At 46.7% G+C, this 18,870-nt stretch overlaps 1 protein-coding gene across 3 annotated transcripts in view; it reads right to left on the reverse strand.

Moving 5' to 3' along the window:
* Nucleotides 1–2,517, reverse strand: part of SLC7A1 (solute carrier family 7 member 1) — a 35,374-nt gene extending 32,857 nt beyond the window's left edge. For all 3 annotated transcript variants that reach the window (XM_063394739.1, XM_063394736.1, XM_063394737.1), the window contains exon 1: nucleotides 2,388–2,517. The gene's annotated coding sequence lies outside the window, so the exon portion shown is untranslated. The remainder of the gene's footprint in view (nucleotides 1–2,387) is intronic.
* Between the last annotated feature and the right edge of the window lie 16,353 nt (nucleotides 2,518–18,870).

An 18,870-nucleotide genomic window follows, 5' to 3' on the forward strand; every position in this document is an offset into this window, starting at 1 on the left:
TTTCTACACACCACAACAGGAAGGTGGGAGCCCCAGCTCCTGATCCCTGACACCCCCAAACTACCCGGGAAAAAGGAAGAAGGAAAAAAAAAAAAAAAAAAGAAGGGAAAAGAAAAAGGGAAAAAAAAGAGGGAGTCACAAATCTTTCAACAATACGCCTTTGTTCTGGTTTGACTAACTGGGCCGAAACACGGATTCTAACCTTTCTCGGTCAACACACCAAATTTGTGATGTTTTTTTGTGTCTATTCTCTTTTTCTTTCTGTGAGATAGACTTTGTGAGGAAAAAAGCAAAACAGGCCCAACTTAAAGGTTACAACGATAGTGTGTTGAATTGGTGAACATGAAACTACTACAATCTTGGAACTGGTTTCTCCAGTAACTGGTTAAAGAGTTACTAGCTTCCTCTTCTGTAAGCTAATTCCTTCCATTAAGAAAAAATATTGCAAGAATATACTCCAGGAGGTATTGCTTAACACTCACAACTGAACTGCCTGAATTAGACGCATAGTAGGTCTCAGGTTTCTGTTATGGCCCACTCAAAACAAGAAGTGCCTTCTGAACACACCTCCTCGCTGCTAAGCACAACCCTACAAGCAGCAAGGCTCAAAATTTTACAAATACCACCAGTGGCATAAGTCACAGACTAAACACCCATTAGTTCCCCTACCCAAGAAAAGGCTTTATTTCAAAGCAAATGTGACCATCTAAAGAATGTATGCGATGAAGCACAGTCAAGGTCTGACCCTATCAGATCGCTCAAAATGCAAGATACTTGAAATACTTGAATGCAAAGTAACTTTCAAAGCTTATGGCAATGCAGAAGCTTGCTCCTGCTTTGTGCCAGGGTCAGCACTTGCAGCTAAGGAGCCTATGCTATTACACAGTCTTTTGCACTATATGGAAAGCTTGTCCAAAAAACGTATCAGATGGCCACTAAAGGTAACAGAAGTCCATAGAGTACCTGACCAGAAAGATAAATTTCTGCCTGTTCTTTCCAAGTTTTCATTGTATTTGCCTCAACTTGGAGACAGCACACAGTCAAGCATCAGCAAGTGAACGAATGGCTGCAAGAGGTATTGCTGTGCCACTACAGAGGGTCCCACATGACACCTGCATTGCCATGTGTGACTACATCTTCACTCCTTGTCCCCACGACTTAGCAGAGTCCACAGAGGTGGGCAAAGGGAGGCAGGGTAGGGTCGATAGTGGACGGTGGATACTAGTTCAGCTGATGTTGGACTTCACCATGCAATTGTTGCTCAAGCATGAAGTGGCATTCGCAAATGGCCACAGGCAAGCGGCAAAACCATGTGGCATTCGCAAATGGCCACAGGCAAGCGGCAAACCACGGGGCTAAGAGCCAGCTACCTCATGGACCTTCAGCACCATTATCATCCCAGCTCTTCTGCCCCGATCTGCACCCTCTGTAGAGCTACAACTGCCTTTCTGTCACAAGTCTATACAGCACCTACAAAATCACCACCTGGCTCCAAAACTACAGTTTCTCGCAGCTGACGACAGAACTAACTAGCAATTCCCTATCTAGTCTTAATCCTCCTCTACAGTCTTAGCTACATACAAATTTCCTCTTAAGGATTTTTAGTGGGTTCCCCTTGCTCCACCCCATCCGCCAACCACATTCATACATACATATGCAAAAAAAGAGGAGACCCATCTGTTACCCAGGACAGCTGCCTGGAAAACGCTGACAAACCAAATGGAGATAATTCCCTGTCCTGGTCACAGGAGCAGGTTCGGGAGCAGCAGACTGCAAGAACTCCCGGGGTACGGGGCTGGCTCGAGTGCTGTGAGCCCTATGGGCGATACCCGCATTCGGTAAATTCTGTCTTTTTGCACTTGGACGAAGGAAGCAAAGCACAACGTGGTACTCCCTCCAGAGTAGGAGGGAGTATGAAAAGGGAGACACGAAAAGGCCGCCAGGGACACGGCCCGGGGTCTCTCCTCGGCATCTGGGCCTTCACCCTCAGCACAGCATGTCCCCTCCGGCGCTGCCCGCACCACAGAGAAGATAAGCAAAAGAAGGGATTAGCTCGGGAACGGGCACACACGGATGTATCCACCCAAATCTGCCCTGGCCTTTTCCATCCCTGGCACAGGGCAGGCACGGCCGGAGGCAGCTCCGCGGGGGCACACGCTTCGGCAGCGCCAAGGCCTCCCCGCCGGCATCCTGGGGGCGGCAGAGGGGCCGCGACACGGCGCCTGCAGCCCGGGCGGGGGTCGGGCACGGGAGCGCTCGGGCAGGGACGCTCCGCGGCGGCGGGAGCGCGCAGCGGGCCGGGAGCGCGCAGCGCTGCGCCGCGCCGGCCGCACCGCGCAAAATGGACGCACCGCGTGGGGCCCCCGCCCGCCCCGTCCCACACTCACCCAGCCGGGGGGCTCGGGCAAGCGGCGAGGCAGCGCAGCGGCGACCCCCAGCCCCGCCGCCGCTTTAGATCTCCTGCGCGGGCCCGCCCTCCCGGCCCTACCTCCCAATGAATGGGTGGCGCTGTTTCACGTGGGAAGAGGGGTGGGCCGCTACCGTGGGAGTAGCGGAGTGGGGTGGGACAGCTATAGGCCGCCTCCTCAGAGACCTATTGAGATGTCTGGATATTCATAAATCTATGGGCCCAGGTGGGATCCATCCCAGGGTGATGAGGGAGCTGGCAGATGAGCTTGCGAAGCCGCTCTCCATCATTTACCAACAGTCCTGGCTCACTGGTGAGGTTCCAGATGACTGGAAGCTGGCCAATGTGACACCCATTCAGAAAAAGGGTAAGAAGGGGGATCCTAGTAATTATAGAACACTACGCGTGACCTCGGTCCCTGGTAAGGTCATGGAGCAGTTTATATTGAGTGTCATCACACAGCACTTACAGGATGGCCAGGGTATCAGACACAGCCAGCATGGGTTTAGGAGGGGTGGGTCGTGCTTGACCAACCTGATCTCCTTTTGTGACCAAGTGACCCGCCTGGTGGATGCAGGAAGGGCTGTGGATGTTGTCTATTTGGATTTCAGCAAGGCCTTTGGCACTGTCTCCCACAGCACACTCCTGCAAAAGCTGGCAGCCCACGGCTTGGACAGGAGCACTCTGTGCTGGGTCAGGAACTGGCTGCATGGTGGGACCAGAGTGTGCTGGTGAACGGTGCTGCATCCAGCTGGGGACCAGGCGCCAGTGGTGTTTCTCAGGGATCTGTGCAGGAATCCCTCATTCAATCGGTATCTTCACTTGATGACATGGATGAGGGTATTGAGTCTTTCATTAGTAAATTTGCAGATGACACTAAGCTGGGAATGTGTGTTGATCTTTTAGAAGGTAGGAGGGCTCTGCAAAGAGACCTGGAAGAGTTGGATGGATGGGCAGAGTCCAGTGGGATGAAGTTTAATAAGTCCAAGTGGCGAGTCCTGCATTTTGGCCACAAAAACCCCCCTGCAGCTTTATAGGCTAGGGATGGTGTGGCTGGACAGTGCCCAGGCAGAAAGGGACCTGGGGGTACTGGTGACAGCAGCTGAACATGAGCCAGCAGTGTGCCCTGGTGGCCAAGAAGGCCAAGGGCATCCTGGCCTGGATCAGGAATGTTGTGTCCAGCAGGAGCAGGGAGGTCATTCTTCCCCTGTCCTGGGCACTGGTGAGGCCACACCTCGAGTGCTGTGTCCAGTTCTGGCCCCTCAGTTTAGGAAGGACATTGAGGCACTTGAGCGCATCCAGAGGAGGCAGCGAGGCTGGTGAGGAGCTTGGAGCACAAGCCTTACAAGGAACGGCTGGGGGAGCTGGGGTTGTTTAGCCTGGACAAAAGGAGACTCAGAGGTGACCTTATCACTCTCTACAGCTTCGTGAAGGGTGGCTGTAGTGAGGTGGGGGTTGGTCTCTTTCTCCAGGCAACAACTGACGGAACAAGAGGACACAGTCTCAAGCTGCGTCAAAGGAAATATAAGTTGGATATTAGGAAGAAGTTTTCCACAGAGAGAGTAATAAAGTACTGGAATGGCCTGCCCGGGGAGGTAGTGGAGTTGTCATCCCTGGATGTGTTTAAAAAAAGACTGGATGTGGCACTCAGTGCCATGGTTTAGTTGAGGGCATGGGTTGGACTCGATGATCTTGAAGGTCTCTTACAACCTAGTAATTCTGTGATTCTGTGAACTGCAATAAGTTCATTAACAAGTACCCACTGGAGAGGCTGGAGGACATTTTGGGAGTAAACAGTCACAAAAACCCCTAAAACAATGTTTCAGTGCTGTGTTTCTTCATCACCTGTTCCATGTGAGATCAACAAAAATACCTGTCATGTTGCCATCTGCTTCTGCTTGTCACTGCCATAGAGCCCAGGTTCATCTCCTGTGTTATTAATAGATGTGGTTGCATAAATAAGGGGAGTGGTGGTCTGAGATAATGGCTCCTAAAATTGTTCTGAAAAAAAAAACCCACCTCTTTTATGTCAGCCTGAAGTACCCAAGAACACCAAGTACCAATTAATAGGAAAACCCCCTCAAGCAAACAATTATTCTGAAATTTCTCTTTGCTGGAATTAAACTCTGTGCTCAAATATCATCATGGGTGCCTTCTGATAATGGGCCATCTGTTAAAACCGGGGGGGGGGGGGGGGGGGGCAGTGTTCCTTATCTCTTCCACAACTGTCCACCCTCCAGAGGATATCTTCTGTTAATGGGCCATTAAGGCTCAGCAATGACATGACACATTACATCATCCATTGTGAGATGCTCTACCCCATGGGGGGAGCCAACCATTCCTACCAAGAAAAAAACTGAGACCTAGGAGCACCAGATATCTGGTTTTCCACTGGATTCCCAGAGGAAAACCAGACTCATCTTGCCATCACTGGAGCCTTTCTACAGGATCATCTCTACTCCACAGAACCACATCTGTTATATTGTTTAAATTTTGGGGGGCTCCTGGGGAGAGTCCCCCAGGAGACCCCCGGGTCCTTGGGTTGTGGGGTTCCCGTGCTGGCAGGCAAAGAGACTCAGACGCCGGTGGGGTGCTGATGAGATGAGGGTTTATTCACTGAGGGAGAGGGGAAGGGAAGGGAAGGGGAGAGGGGGAAAGGGAGAAGAGGGAAGGGGAGCGTCCGGAGGCCTCCAGGGGAAGAGGGACAAAGAGGGAGAGACCCCTTGCCTTAGCAGTCTTAACACCAAGTTCAAAGGGGCGCGGTAACATTTCTCCAGCCAATGAGGTTACAGATAACTTGATACTGCAGGGAGGATACAGACTTGGGACAAACCATACATTTTCCAGGGGTGAGCCAGAGCAAACCATTTCCATAAAATGCAATTCCACACTGTTACTCTAGTAGGATTTATTTGGACTGCTTCCAACACCCTGACCAACAGGGTGTCATGTTGTGTCTGTAACTTTGTCAGGGTTTTCTAGGACTTTTGTTTGTTTTTTGTACTACTACATTTGTATTTTTAATATTCCTAGTAAAGAACTGATATTCCTATTCCCATATCTTTTCCTGAAAGCCCCTAATTGCAAAAATAATTTGGAGCGAGGGTGTTTACATTCTCCATTCCAAGGGGAGCTCCAACTTATTTGCTGATACAGATATAGCCAGGGAGGCTGGAGCTTTGCTGTGAACCCAGAACCAGATAAGACAGTTTTGGACAGGTGGCTTTGGCATTTCCTCATGAGCAGGTCGGACACCACAACAGTTGTTGTAGATTTTAGCCCCCAGAACATGACTTTCTCTCATTTACTAGCTAGAATAATAAGACATTTTTTTCTCAAAGCTAAATGAACTTCCTGGCGTTACAAGCCTGTGTACTCCCCTAGGTTTGGCCCTTGATGCTCCAAAGTGAGTTCCAAATACTGTGTTTGATCTCAGCCTCCTTCTCACAGCACCACAGTGGGGCACCTGGTCTAACCTCTCTGCTCAAGCAGGGTCATCCTAGCGCACATGGCACAGGATTGCAACCAAACAGTGCTTGAATATTCTCCAGTGAGAATATTTTTTCTGCCTTTTTTTTTTTCCCCACCAGCTCAGTCCTTGCAGTAATAGAGAGGTGTTGTTATTTCCGCCTTCCTACCTGAATTACAGACAGTCTACCTGAATTAGAGACAATCTCTTCTGTAGCAGGACCAAACTGTGAGGGTAGGGCTCCATGTGCATCCTCTGTACGGCAGGAACCTAGAGGCCCTGCATCATTTCCAGTCCTTCTTGATAACCCGGGCAACCCACGATAGCCAGATTCTTAACTCTCGCTCTGCCGCTGGTCTAGATGGTGGTTTCTGGACACACGAGCAAGGGCCGGGGGAAAAACAGCCAAGCCACGCCACAAGCGAGCAGGCTGTACCCGTGACCACCACCGCTAGGCACAGTGTAAATGATCACACTGAGCCATGCTGGCATCCAAGGACGTGTTCACACCTTGAATGCGCAGGAATCGCCGAGGGAGGAGCAGCCTCCCGCCCGGGGCCCATCCCGGGGGTCATCCCCGGGCCCTCCCCGGGCCCGCGGCAGAGCCGGCGGCGGCGGCCCCGGCCCAGCGCCGTCCTGCGGCGCCCCCGTGCGGGCGGCGGTGGCGCTGCCGCTCCCTGCCCGCGGCGGGATCGGCGGGAGCCGCCCCGGGCCCGGGAACGGCGGCTGCTCGCGGGCTGAAGGCGCCCCTAGCAGTGCGTGTTGCTGCGCCCTCGCCTGTCGCCCTCCGGGCCAGAGCTCAGCTGTCCGCACGTCCCCAGGGTCTGTGGGGGGCTCCTGTGGCAGCGATTGCTGCCGGCTTTAAGGACAGACCCTCGCTTCCCCGGCTTGGCCTCTGACCGCCAAACCTTCCTCTCTCCAAGAGGGAACCAACCCACAAAGATATTTGGGCACCTAAATCCTCCGATTGCAGTAGGATGTTGGTACCTAAATACATGAGTAGGTCTTAATTTCTTTTGCATTCTCCAGGCAACGTGGAATTTCCCACCAGGCTAATGGAGAAACTCCCCAAGAAACCCCCTACAAACTCTCCTTTATTGGCGTAAAAATAAAGCAAAAACCCCGACCGTGTAGCTGTGGAGCACCTGTGTTCCATAGAGGTGGTGGTTTTGTTTCTCCATCTGAAATTATATTGTACCCACGACACAAAAGGATGAGCATCTAAGGGGAAAACCATTCCCACCCAGAGAATGTGCTCTAGTGAGGCTGAGTGGTTTGGCTGGCTTAAATAAGGAAGATGCAGTTTGCAAAGTGCTAGTGGGGCTTAGTACAGTCTCCCAAGCCTTGGCCAGGACAGAGGCTGAGCAGGGTGACAGGTGAGCCCTCCTGACATCTGCAGTGGGGACAACACAGTGGGGCACTGGCTCAAATCATATTATGCTGAGGCTGGCACTTACTGCCGTGAGAGCAGCCTTCCTGGATGTGGCCTGGGAGAAATGCTCCTGAGGAAACAGCATCCTCCTCCTTATTTAAAGGTTCCCAAATATGGCATATTGCCTGCAAAAGAAACCAATACTGCAGATTTTACTTGAATCTGCTTAATTGTACCAGAAAATGCCTGGACTTTGACCCTCCTCCATTTGACATATGTCCATCGTCTCCCTCACAAAAACTGCACACCCTTTAGAAATATCCTTTTGGTCTCCCCATTGCTTGATGATGAGTGGGCTCATTGCCCTCCACAGCTCATGTTCTTGCTGACACGTAAGTGTCCTGTTTCCGTCCAATACAGAGTCAATTTTTGCAGTAGCTGTGAGGAGGGGAAGCCTGGAGTGGTGTGGACAGGGCTAGGAAGTATTCTGTACTATCTCACATCTCACTGGGGCCAGTGGTAAGGAACTTTCTGGCTTCCATGGAGATGGGCATTTTTTCCAATCAGGAGAGTGTGGTGGGGAAGAGCTGGTCAGTATTTTTCGGGTCTTTCTGTGTAAATCGTTTCTTTGTCTTATAACTTTTATTATTAATATTGTTGCTGTTACTGTTTGTTTTCTTATCTCATTACTCTTTCCAGTAAATTGTTCTTATTTCAACCCATGTTCTTTGCCTTTTGTGTTTCCAACTGGAGGGGGAGAGATTACTTTTTTTTTTTTTTTTTTTTTTTTAGTGGGACTACTGAATTGAAGAATACTATTCCTAAACCACAAGAAGCTATGTATTACTTGGGCTTACCAATTTGCCATCTCTTCCTGGCTACCAAATTTTTGTTCCTTGAGCTAATGGCTCTTTTTTTTTTTCTTTTTGCCAGTATTCCCCTCTCTAGACCCTGCTGTCTATCAGAAAACTCTTTCAATTTCTTGAAGAAATAGACCCTTCCAGGTCCATGGTCTGGCCTAGCTCTCACAAAGAACTTCAGATCTTCTCATTCAGATAGCTTGTTTAGCCTTTTCCATCCCTTCAAACACAGCATTTCTTCTTCTGTATTCATTAACCCTGCCACGATGAGACAGCTCAGGCCTGTATCTTCTCTGCTTTAGAGTCTCACAGCCCCTCTGGTGCCAAGGTAGACTGATGAAGCCTGGGTGCAGCCTGAAACCAGAGTCTCCCAGGCTAGCATCTTTGAGATTGCTTCCTTCTGTTCTGTTCCTTCCCTCAAGCTGCATCATGGCAAGGCAGTGAGAAGCAGATATGGACACCTTTCCCAGACAGGAATGTGTTTCCAGTATCGCTACTCACTAACCTTCCAGCAAAATCTGTGCCTTGTGCTTGCTCGTGGGTTTTCCCCAGCCCCTGTCCTTTGTCTCCCTCTCCTGCTCTGAGGTGGTTGCCTACAACCAGGAATTCATGAAGGAAAGTTTTATTCAGTCTTTGAGGAGAAAGGGCTACCCTTGCAGGAAGCCTGAGGATGACAGTGAAAATGCAGCATGGAATTATGTGCGTGTGGTGATTCCTGTTTAAGCTTGTCTAATGTGGCCCATTCCTCTTTGGGCATTCTTAGTTGTTTATTACCCTCTCCTAGGTTTGTATTTGACTTATTTTAATGCACATATCTTGTGTGCAATTCCCAAAGACCTCCTGGGTTTTGGCTGCTGTTTATGCCTTTTTTTCCAGAGAAGTAATTATGTTCCACCCCAGTTGTGGTGCCATCTAGAAATTCCCCAGCCTTTCTCTCCCACTGGTAGACTTTAATACTTGTCTCTAGAGCAACATATCATCCTCCAGTCTCTCAGTATAAAAAACATGTGTTTGAGGCAAAACATCTGAATAGCAAAGCATCTGAGTAGCAAAACCAGAGGCAGCTCTGATCTTTGCAATCCTCTCAGACCCTTGCTTTCTCTGAAATGTTGTGGCTTGGTGTTTGCTGCCTCCAACTTCCCTCAAAATGAAATGTGTTTCATTTCTCAGGTTCTGGCAGAGTTAAATTCAGACAGAAAATACCTAATCATCTTACGCAATGTTTTCACCTCAAACAAGCCTGGTTCTCCTGGTATTTGGAAGCCAGGGAAGTGTTATGTGAAAACTTGTCTCAATCACTGGGAAAACCCAGGCCTGCCACTTGGCCCAGGGCCTTGACCTTGGTCAGGGTTCACTGAGCCTGACAAGACCATTACTGTCTCTGGCACTCCCTCACCGTGGAGCCACTGCGTTCCTGCCCAGTGACACAATGACTGCGTTTGTCCTGGGTCTGCTGAAGCTCACCAGAGCTCAGATCACCGCTCAGCAGTGGCCATGTGCAGCACAGACAGGAGCAGCACTGGGCTCCCACCCTTCCCAGTCACTAGTGAGGGGTGGCAGAGAATTGCTTATAGAAATCAAGACTGGGTCCCACTGCCTGGGGAGGAGATGGGTGCTCACTGTGACGCCCTTTCCTCAGAGGTAGTGAATTGATTCCTGGTAAATTTAGTGTTATCAGAAATGGTAGCAATTTTTCTCAAAAACAAAAGGAACAGCTTGACCCGAGGAGGGCAACAAGATTGGTGACGGGCTTGGAGCACAAGCCCTGTGAAGAATGGCTGAGGGAGCTGGGGTTGTTTAGCCTGGAGGAGAGAAGACTCAGAGGTGACCTTATCACTCTGCAACTCCCTGAAGAGTGGTTGTATCAGGTGGGGATTGGTCTCTTTCTTCAGGCAGCAACTGACAGAATGAGAGGACACAGTCTTAAGCTACGCCAAGCGAAATATAGGCTGGATATTAGGAGTAAGGTTTTTACAGAAAGGGTAATAAAATATTCAATGGTCTGCCTGGGGAGGTGGTGGATTCACCATCTCTGGATGTGTTTAAGAAAAGACTAGATGTGGCACTTGATGCCATGATTTAGTTGAGGTTAAGGTTGGGTTGGACTTGATGATCCTGGAGGTCTTTTCCAACCTAATGATTCTGTGATTCTGTGACTCTCTGTCCCTGAGGAAGGAGGTTTATGACATACTGCCCTGGAAGAGGGAGCACAGTGGGAAAGCAAGTCTGAGAGCCAGCTGAGAGTGCTCTGTGTCTGGAGTGCCACATCGTGAAAATCTAAACAAGTCTGCAACATTATAGGAGCATTAATATTCACAGAGATCTGCCTTTTGCCCTTCAAGGGAGAGAGCCAGGCCAGGAGCACTGGAGCTATTAATTGAGTCACAGAGCAGTCATTTGTACATTTAAATGGTAGGAAGCTAAATATGTTCTGCAATCAGTCCTAGCAAAGGACACTGACTGGGACAGGCTCCTTTCAAAGCCTGATGTCCAGCCACTCTGGGCTTCCTGACACAGCTCTGCAAGCATAGCTCTTTCTGCCTGGCTCTTACCAGGCTCCCTTAAACAGGGCAGTTCCTCACGCCTTTTTCTTCCTCGAGCCAAAAGTAATAGCAAGTAAGAATTGAAAGGGTCATAATGCATAGCTTCCAGCATAAATAAACAACCTCACTGATTTAAAATGTCCTATTGATTTTCGAGGTGTATGTCTTGGCAGTTGTGCTGAAATATCTGCACCCTGGACAAATCTATCCTCTGGCTCTGCCTAGAGCTACCTCAGCCAACCAAGTGTTGCCCTTACAGCAGAATTTCAAGCATTCCTTCAGCTTTTCCCCCTGAATGAGATTTGCTTCCCATTTTTTCAGTCTCTGTATTATGCAGCTTCCAGGTGTTGCTTGAGGAAGATGAGACACACTTTTCTGTAAACCTTTCTCTCTGGCAGGACAAGCATATTGCAGCTGTCTTCTATCATTGTCATTTTGCTTTAGCCCAAGTGCTCTAGCTGGTGTCAGACCAGCTTGGTATGTCGGCACAATCTCTGCTACTGTTTTCCCAGGTCTTAGTATACAATATGCAGAATTAAGGGGCCTTGTTTCCAGTTCTTAGCCCAAATGCAACATCATCTTTGCCAGCACTATGCCAGGTAGCTGTTTGCTTGAGATGCTCTTTGAAAGATCTGTGAGGGCAGTCTCCATCCCTCATGACAGTAAGAAACGACGGTTGGTTGTCCTGTTGAAATCTCTGAGCTGCTGAATGCAAGTTAGGCAGTGGTTGGAGACAAGAATATTTCTCAAACAGAATGCAAAAAAATATGTGCTGTCTTTTTACAGGCTTACCAGAGACCTGCTGATGATAAAGTGTAGAAAATATCTGGCATCAAGTATATCCTAAAGAAAACATCCCATTTGCATGTAGTGAAATTTCTCCCTTCCAGCACATTTACAGGAATCCTTTAAAATCTCTACATCAGAGAGTTCTGATCTCTCCCTTTCTTCAGTCTCCTCTTTCTTTGGTGCCCATCCTTTCTCTTGAAATTCAGCATGTAGGATTTCCCAAATAACAGAGACTCTGTTTCCTGCACAAATACATTCGTGAATGTAACAGGTTTACACTCACTTTAGTACTTTTATGAGTTTGTTTTTCACCCCCTTCTTTTTAAAGATCAGTTTGTGTAGTCTCTAGGGTTGACTGCATTTCTCATCTTGTCTATGGTGTTGCTTCCAGTGTTGATAAAACTGTTTTTAGAACAGCATCAGTTTGGGCATCTGTATCCAATTTTAAATAAACAAATATCCAGTTTGGTTTGGGGCTGATCATCCATGCGTGCTCTGCACCTATGAGCAACCTCTGTCAATGCTGCAAAATTTTGGAGCCACTGCAGGTTTTGCATCTCCTTCCAAATGACAAACATCATCTCTGTTTGTGGTGTCTGCCACAGAGCCTGCAGGTCCTTGTGCTGTATCTTTGTCCTGAATGCTTCCCTTTTTCACTGGGAGTATTTTCCATTGTATTTCAGATGTGGTACCATGTACTGTGCAGTAACCACTCAAGACTAAGGCAGCTGACAGAGACTGCTCCCTTCAGCATCACTGGCTTTTGAGCACTGTGTAGCGGCAACCTCACTTTAGCTCCACAGCATGTCCTAAGCAGCTCTGGCAAAAGCGTCTAAAACACTGTTATTGCTGAGGAATGCCCAATCACGAGTCTCCTCTTGTTATTATTCTCTGTGTGTTCCTGGGATTCTTTCCCCCTTTGCAGTAACACCATCTTTGCTCCCTCCTGCCAGAGGGTGCTGGAGTGTGGGCTTTGATTTACTGGCTAGTGGAGAAGGGGGTTTGCTGGGATTTTTCCCAGAAAGCACGACACTTCCTCAGGCTAGTTTGCTAAAAGCTGAGTAGAAGCACGCTGTGGAGAGCAGAGCAGATGGCCAGCTTTTATTTAAATGAGAAAATGCTCTATGGTGACAGGAGGGGGAAAATACTTGGGAAGAGAATGAGAGAGTTCTCTGAATGTTCTCTGCAGGAATCCAGCTCTAACAATGGCCCTGAGGTCTGGGTCCTCCCACTGCCAGATGCTGGCTCCAGAACAATTTATTTCAAGGCTGTGGATGATTAGACCAAATGGAAAATAAGATTCAAGAAGTCTAGCCAAGGATCAGGCTGACAAACTCTCAGAACAGCTCTGCTGTATTTGGTGGACCAAGAGCTGAAAATATGTTTTCCTTCAAGCTGATGTCTTTGAAAATGCAAAAGCCTAGAATGCTGAAGCTGGCAACTTGAATTAATATTTCATAAGAAACACGATTTTTTATTTTTGTACAAGACTGATTCTATTGGCAAAGCTTTCACATCCCTGCACATCCCAGCACAGCACAGGGAATTCACCAGCAGGTTTCATGATTAAATGTTACAGGAATTTTTTTTTTTTTTTTTGTGAGAGAGATCACTGAGTGTCAGAGAGGCTTGTAGCTTGACACTGATTTGATGCCAGGGAAAGCAATAACAGCAGATACACAAACCAAGAACTCTGAGAAGCAGCAGGTGACATTGCAGAGTCCAGTAGTCCCCTAAGAAACATCAGCCATCTTATTACTTGATGCCAACAGTTAAAGAAATATCAGTAATAACCTGCACTGCAGCAGCTTTTCCAAACAAGCTAAAAACAGTCTGTACTAAGTAAGGCAAAATCAAACAGTTTTGTATGCATCTGGTGCAGCAGCAGCTGCTTATTCCAGTGGCTGAGGTAATAAAGGACACAAGGGCCATTGGAAACATGCCTGACTCTTGGGAGAAGAGGAAGCAAGTCACTGGAATAGAGAGATTTCACACTGAGAGAGTACAGTCTGTTTCAGGACTATGATGGGAACAGATACTCCTGAGATGTACAAATCTCTTCTGGCTCAGCACACGTCCTGCCCTGTTGGTAGGCAATTATATGTACCAAAGAGGTCCACACAGCCAGAATCAGTATCCAGGACACCAGCATGGTTTGAGATGCTGTCCACACAGGAAGACATCTGTTGAGTTAAAGCCTTTTAAGTAGTGCTGCTGAGCTGTAATTTAAGTGAAGAACTAGCTATGACAGAGGCTTAATGAGAATCCCCACTCAAGCTGAGAAGCTAAAGGGAATGGCTGGCCAGCAGGCCTCATGCAGCTCCAGTTCCTGCAGAAGAGCTGCCTCTAAATGGGGCACACAGCCCCATTCAGAGCTGCAATGTGGTGTTTTGTTGTCACAAGACTTAAATCACTGACACCAATGCAAATAGATATGCCCAGCAGTTTCAGTGACACTCAGATTCTCCTCTCTGCTCCTGCCTCCACCTCTCACACAGAGCACTTGGTAAAAATTAGGGGAACTATCCTTTCTTTGTAAGTTATTTCCTGTGGAAGCCTATCTGATATTCCTCGAAGTTAACTCTGCAAAATAAAGCTCAGGAAATGTGATGGGCGATGGCATGGTCCCAGCTGATGAATTGGTTGTGTGCCTCCTGGCTGGTGGGTGCATTCATGCTGGATGCAGAGTCCTCTGGGTATGTCTGACAACTTAGAGATCAGGAAAAGCTGGAACACAACCTTTAGCTAGGCTAGCAGCCAGGCATGCACTTGGCCAGGTAAACTTGGTGCCAAGAACATACTAAAAAGAATGGTATTTTGTGGGTATCACTCCCTCATGTCTGAGCTGCTCTCCAAACACCCACTAGCTGCATTTGAAGGTGCAAGCTCAGATGTGTATTCTTTGAGATTTCTTTTGCATCTAAGACATTGGGAAAGAAAATTTGCCACCTACTGTAATATTCATAAGCATGGCCTTCACTACATCGTGGTGCATGGCTTTATTGTCTGGATGCTTTGTGATCATCTGACCAAAATGCCGTGACCGTTTCAAAAAGACAGACTCATCTGAATGCAAGCAGATTCACAAGAGAAAGCATTCATTTCCATGTCCAGCACTCTCCCAGCAAGAGCCAGCTGAGGACGTCTACAGAGCACCACCATGGAGCTGAACTCTTACCTGGGTGTGACCAACTTATTGGGAAAAAAAAGGTATCCCAAAATGGTTGGCACCCAGCAATCTTTGAACTGTGGAGCTTTGACTGAAGTGCAGAAAAGGAAGTGATGGTGGGCCTAGGAGGAATTATGTTTCAAGACTATCATTAGCTCTATTTAAAGCTCACTGCTTTTCTGCCACCAAAATGTGCCAGTGCCATGACATTGAAAGAGGAGATCTTCCACTGAGAAAGAAGGATATAGTGAGACTGGGCTGATGGGATATGCCTCAGGAATGCTGTCCCACACAGAGAAAAAACATCACCACAGGCTTCTGTATAGCTCTCATAGCCAACCACGAGCAATTCTTCCTGTCAGGTTGTCCCAGCTTGCTCTCCCAGGGAGTGCAGTGAATCCAGATGTGAGGGATGTGGCAATTAGCTTGTGGTGTTGGCAGCCCCGGGGAAGACTCTTGGCACAGCAGGTGCCCTCTCAAGAAGCCCATTGCCTGAGGCCAGAGGCTGACTGATTGCAGAACTGACTGTTGGCTTATTAGGAATGTGTTACCAGCCACAGATCAAAAGTTGGCTGAAACCTGCTCAGCAAAGCAGGCTGATGAAACACGATCAAAGGAGCTCTGCCCTTCAGGACACTGAATGAGTCTCAACTAGGAATGCAGACAAAAGGTTACCCATCCCCTGGAGAGCTGACAGAAACATACTTTCTGTTCATCCAAGAACCGTGCAGGCTGAAACATTCCCATGTCCCTGTCAAAGAGGGGCTGACTTGTTTCATCTCACCAGCAAATAATACTGTTTCATGTCTGACCACTATCACAGTTCTGAGCCAGCCACACTTCATGGGGTTTATCCTAATACTGGTTTTAATCCTTTAAAGTCCATCTTTGGACTGCCAGAAGGGGGCTGACTTTTCCCAAAGGCTGCAACTTTAGCCACCTCACCTGGAGACCTTCTGTTCACAGAGCACATTGAAACAGTGATGAAGACTATGAGGATCTGTCTAGCAGGAGCTGGTAACACACACTAGCTATTACTTACTTACTGTGTCCTGCTGTGACTGTGTCTTTTTTTTACCAGCACATTTATCCCAGTTTATCACAAATTTGTGCTACAGATATATATATTCATCAGGAATATGAGAGTAGACAGAATAGGAAAACATTATGGATATTTTGGATACCACAGGCCTCTTGAGAGAATTTATTCTTTGGTGATGGAAAGCACATTCATGCACTAGTCAAAGAAAGTGCCAGGATTCCATTTGTTTTATTTTGTATCTGAAAACTATATTCTCTTCTTCTTACCACAACTTGCTTTGTCTTGCCTTGTCTTGCTTCCTTCCAGCCACCCTCTTGGGGTTAGAAGAAACACGACCAGACCAGATCCTGACCTGTCTGCCCTCCTACCCCATGACTGTAAGGAGGGAACACAGAGTGTTTGCAGCAGCTCCCCGTTCCCAATGTATTCCTCACAGACCGGCACATCTGCCTTTGTCACTATTCCGAATAGGGAAAATCCTTGGGTAATCCCCTCTCCATAATTGCACTAAGTGGGAAAACATCCAACACAGATGTATCCACCCCCACACCAGACTTCAGCATGAGAAGCAGATGCACCAATAACTCCAGAGCCTTTCCTTGCAATGGTGGTCCTTGAAAAGCAGATATTCTCCTTCTCTGAGTATCCACTCATCACAGTTTTCTTGGCAGGGACAGTACCCTATCCTGAATCTCTCTCCTGACAGACTTGGTGTGAACAGCTTTCATTTCTATGCCCTCTTTCTGATTCGCTGACCACCTAATTAGGAGCTCCTGTGCCTGGACAATTGCTTTCCACGGTTTCCTGAAGAATGAAGGAGGCTTAGAACTCTTATTTTTGTCCTGCATGCAAAAAAGAGCCAGGGCAAGGCTAACAAACAAAAAAGAAAACTGGAGTCTGTTGTATTTTTTCTTCATCTGGCCAGTGACTCATTTGGCACTGCTGTCTCAGCTCAAAAGTAAAACTTAGATATGATCCAATTTGCAACCCATAGAAGGAGGTATTTTCCTCTCTCTGTTCCAGGACTCTCCCAGTAGGCCACAAAGGGTTCAGCAGATAGAATGTTTTCTGTGCTGTGTATAATGAAATTATATTCACCACAGTTTCTACTGGGAGTTTTTGAACTCCAGGCTTATTTCTTAAACAGCCACCGAAGATTTTATTGCCAGAACAAATAATTAAAGAGAGAATGGAGAACCTTGTCTAATGGATATATGTATCTCAAAGGAGATAAAATTATAAGTTTTAGATAATTTTTTAGGGAATGTATCACAGAGATTATATGATCAATTATATAGCAAATTTATATGAAGCAAAGGTTTTTAAAAGTTAGGCCTCCTTACCCATGTCAGAAATTCCCTAAACTGCTCAAAAATAGAATAATCACCCATTTAAAAAATTATACCTTAGAAATGAAGCATTAAAGAAAGGTAATAGAATGTGACCTGTCAGCCTGTATGATGTATGTGTGATTGAACTCTCTGGATGGATCCATTTTCCAATTACAATGAAGCTGTGCTAGGAGCTACCATTCTTAGACAGACACTGATTTTAAAAGAACATCCAAATATAGCTCTGTTATTCCATATCTTTTTCTAAAAAATTTTCTCAGTTAATTCACTAGTCTCCGGGGCAGCAATTCTACACAGGCTTCGGACTACTTGTACTTTGCCTGGTATTTTTGGTACATCAAAGCTTGAATTGTAAATTTGAGAGCAACTTGACAATATTAGGAAAGTAAATTTAAGCACTTTGACATGGGGAGTGGCTCTGTAACAAGAACAAATATAACTGCAGCCAAGAAGTCTTTCCCCTTAAGGAATTACATTCATAACCAGAATGCAAAATAAATCAGCTCATGAAAAAGTAGAGCAATCAGCTCATTCCCCAGCATACAGATGAATCCAATGCCATGAGCTATAGCTATGTCACCCAGCTACATTCTCCCTGTTTTAAGCACCTGTGTGTGAGGAAGGACAACCACACTCAAGAGCCAGGTACTGTCCTGGGCCTCTCACAAGGGACCACTGATTTCAGAAGGCAGTAAACTCTGGATGGTGCTAATCACACTGATAAAGCCATTACTTTCAGGAACATTTTTCCGTAGTAAAAACCCCAGAGTCCCATTCTAGAAACTGACATATTAAATAAGGTTCATGTCTTCGCTTCGTCAATGATTCATTTAAGGAGGCTTTTTAGGGCTCAGAACCAATTGTTTAGCCTCTGTTTAATATTTTAAACCCAGAGAAGAGCTCATTTTTCTCTTCAATTTTTTTTCTCCTTAATGCTTAGGTAAACATAATACATAGCAATGTTCATGTACCAAAACCAGCTTGGCTTATCAACTCTCCTCAAAGCTTGTGTCTGTCAGAGACTTTGGCACAGGACCCCATGTTCAGTTACAACTTCTGCCTTTCAGTTGTATTAATCAAGACATGACAGAGATAAGTGTCTCAATACATCTTTCCATCCTTCACTTCCTTTCTCATCAGCCACTCTCACTGCAGGAATAGCTGCAAAACTGGTCAGAGTTGTCCAGGTTATTCTCCTTCCTCTAAGTTTGCTAGGAAATACTTGTTCATTTGCACAGTTTCACATAGGTCATTTAATGCAGTTCATCTGCAGTCGTGCCAAGGATCTGTTTGTACAAACCCTTTTGTATGTGGAGATGCCGTTGATAATGGTCAGCTGCAGAAAATTTAAATACTCAGAACTTCATGAAGTCCATACAGAAATAGAAATGAATCTCCAAGAAAAGAAGACAAATATCATTTTGGACAATTCCAAAAGAAACATTCCAGTATCTTGACTCAGTTGGAAAGTAATTAAGGTAATCTGGAAATCAGATTCAAAATCTGACAGGAAAGAAAGGATCCCACTGCTAAGAGAAACACAATGTTTCTGATGCTTACAGGAAAGGCTGATACATAACACATATTCTGGTGTAATGGAGAACTAGATTGTTACTACAATACTAAATTCTGTTTTAATAAATAAGCCCTATATTTTCACTCATTTACAGCTCTGCCTGTTTTCTTTTCTTCTTTCCTTGCTTGTCATTGTCTCCTCATACACATTCCAGGCAGGTCTGCTGTAAATCCTTTCCATCACACTGTCACACTTACTGACATTTCAAGGACATTTCATTTGAAATGTTAAGAAAAACAGCACTTCACAGCCTTCCAGGGAGGAGCATCATTGACTGTCAGCGTTTGAACT

The sequence above is a fragment of the Prinia subflava genome, chromosome 3 (assembly GCF_021018805.1).
Source record: "Prinia subflava isolate CZ2003 ecotype Zambia chromosome 3, Cam_Psub_1.2, whole genome shotgun sequence".
Taxonomy (NCBI): Eukaryota; Metazoa; Chordata; class Aves; order Passeriformes; family Cisticolidae; genus Prinia; species Prinia subflava.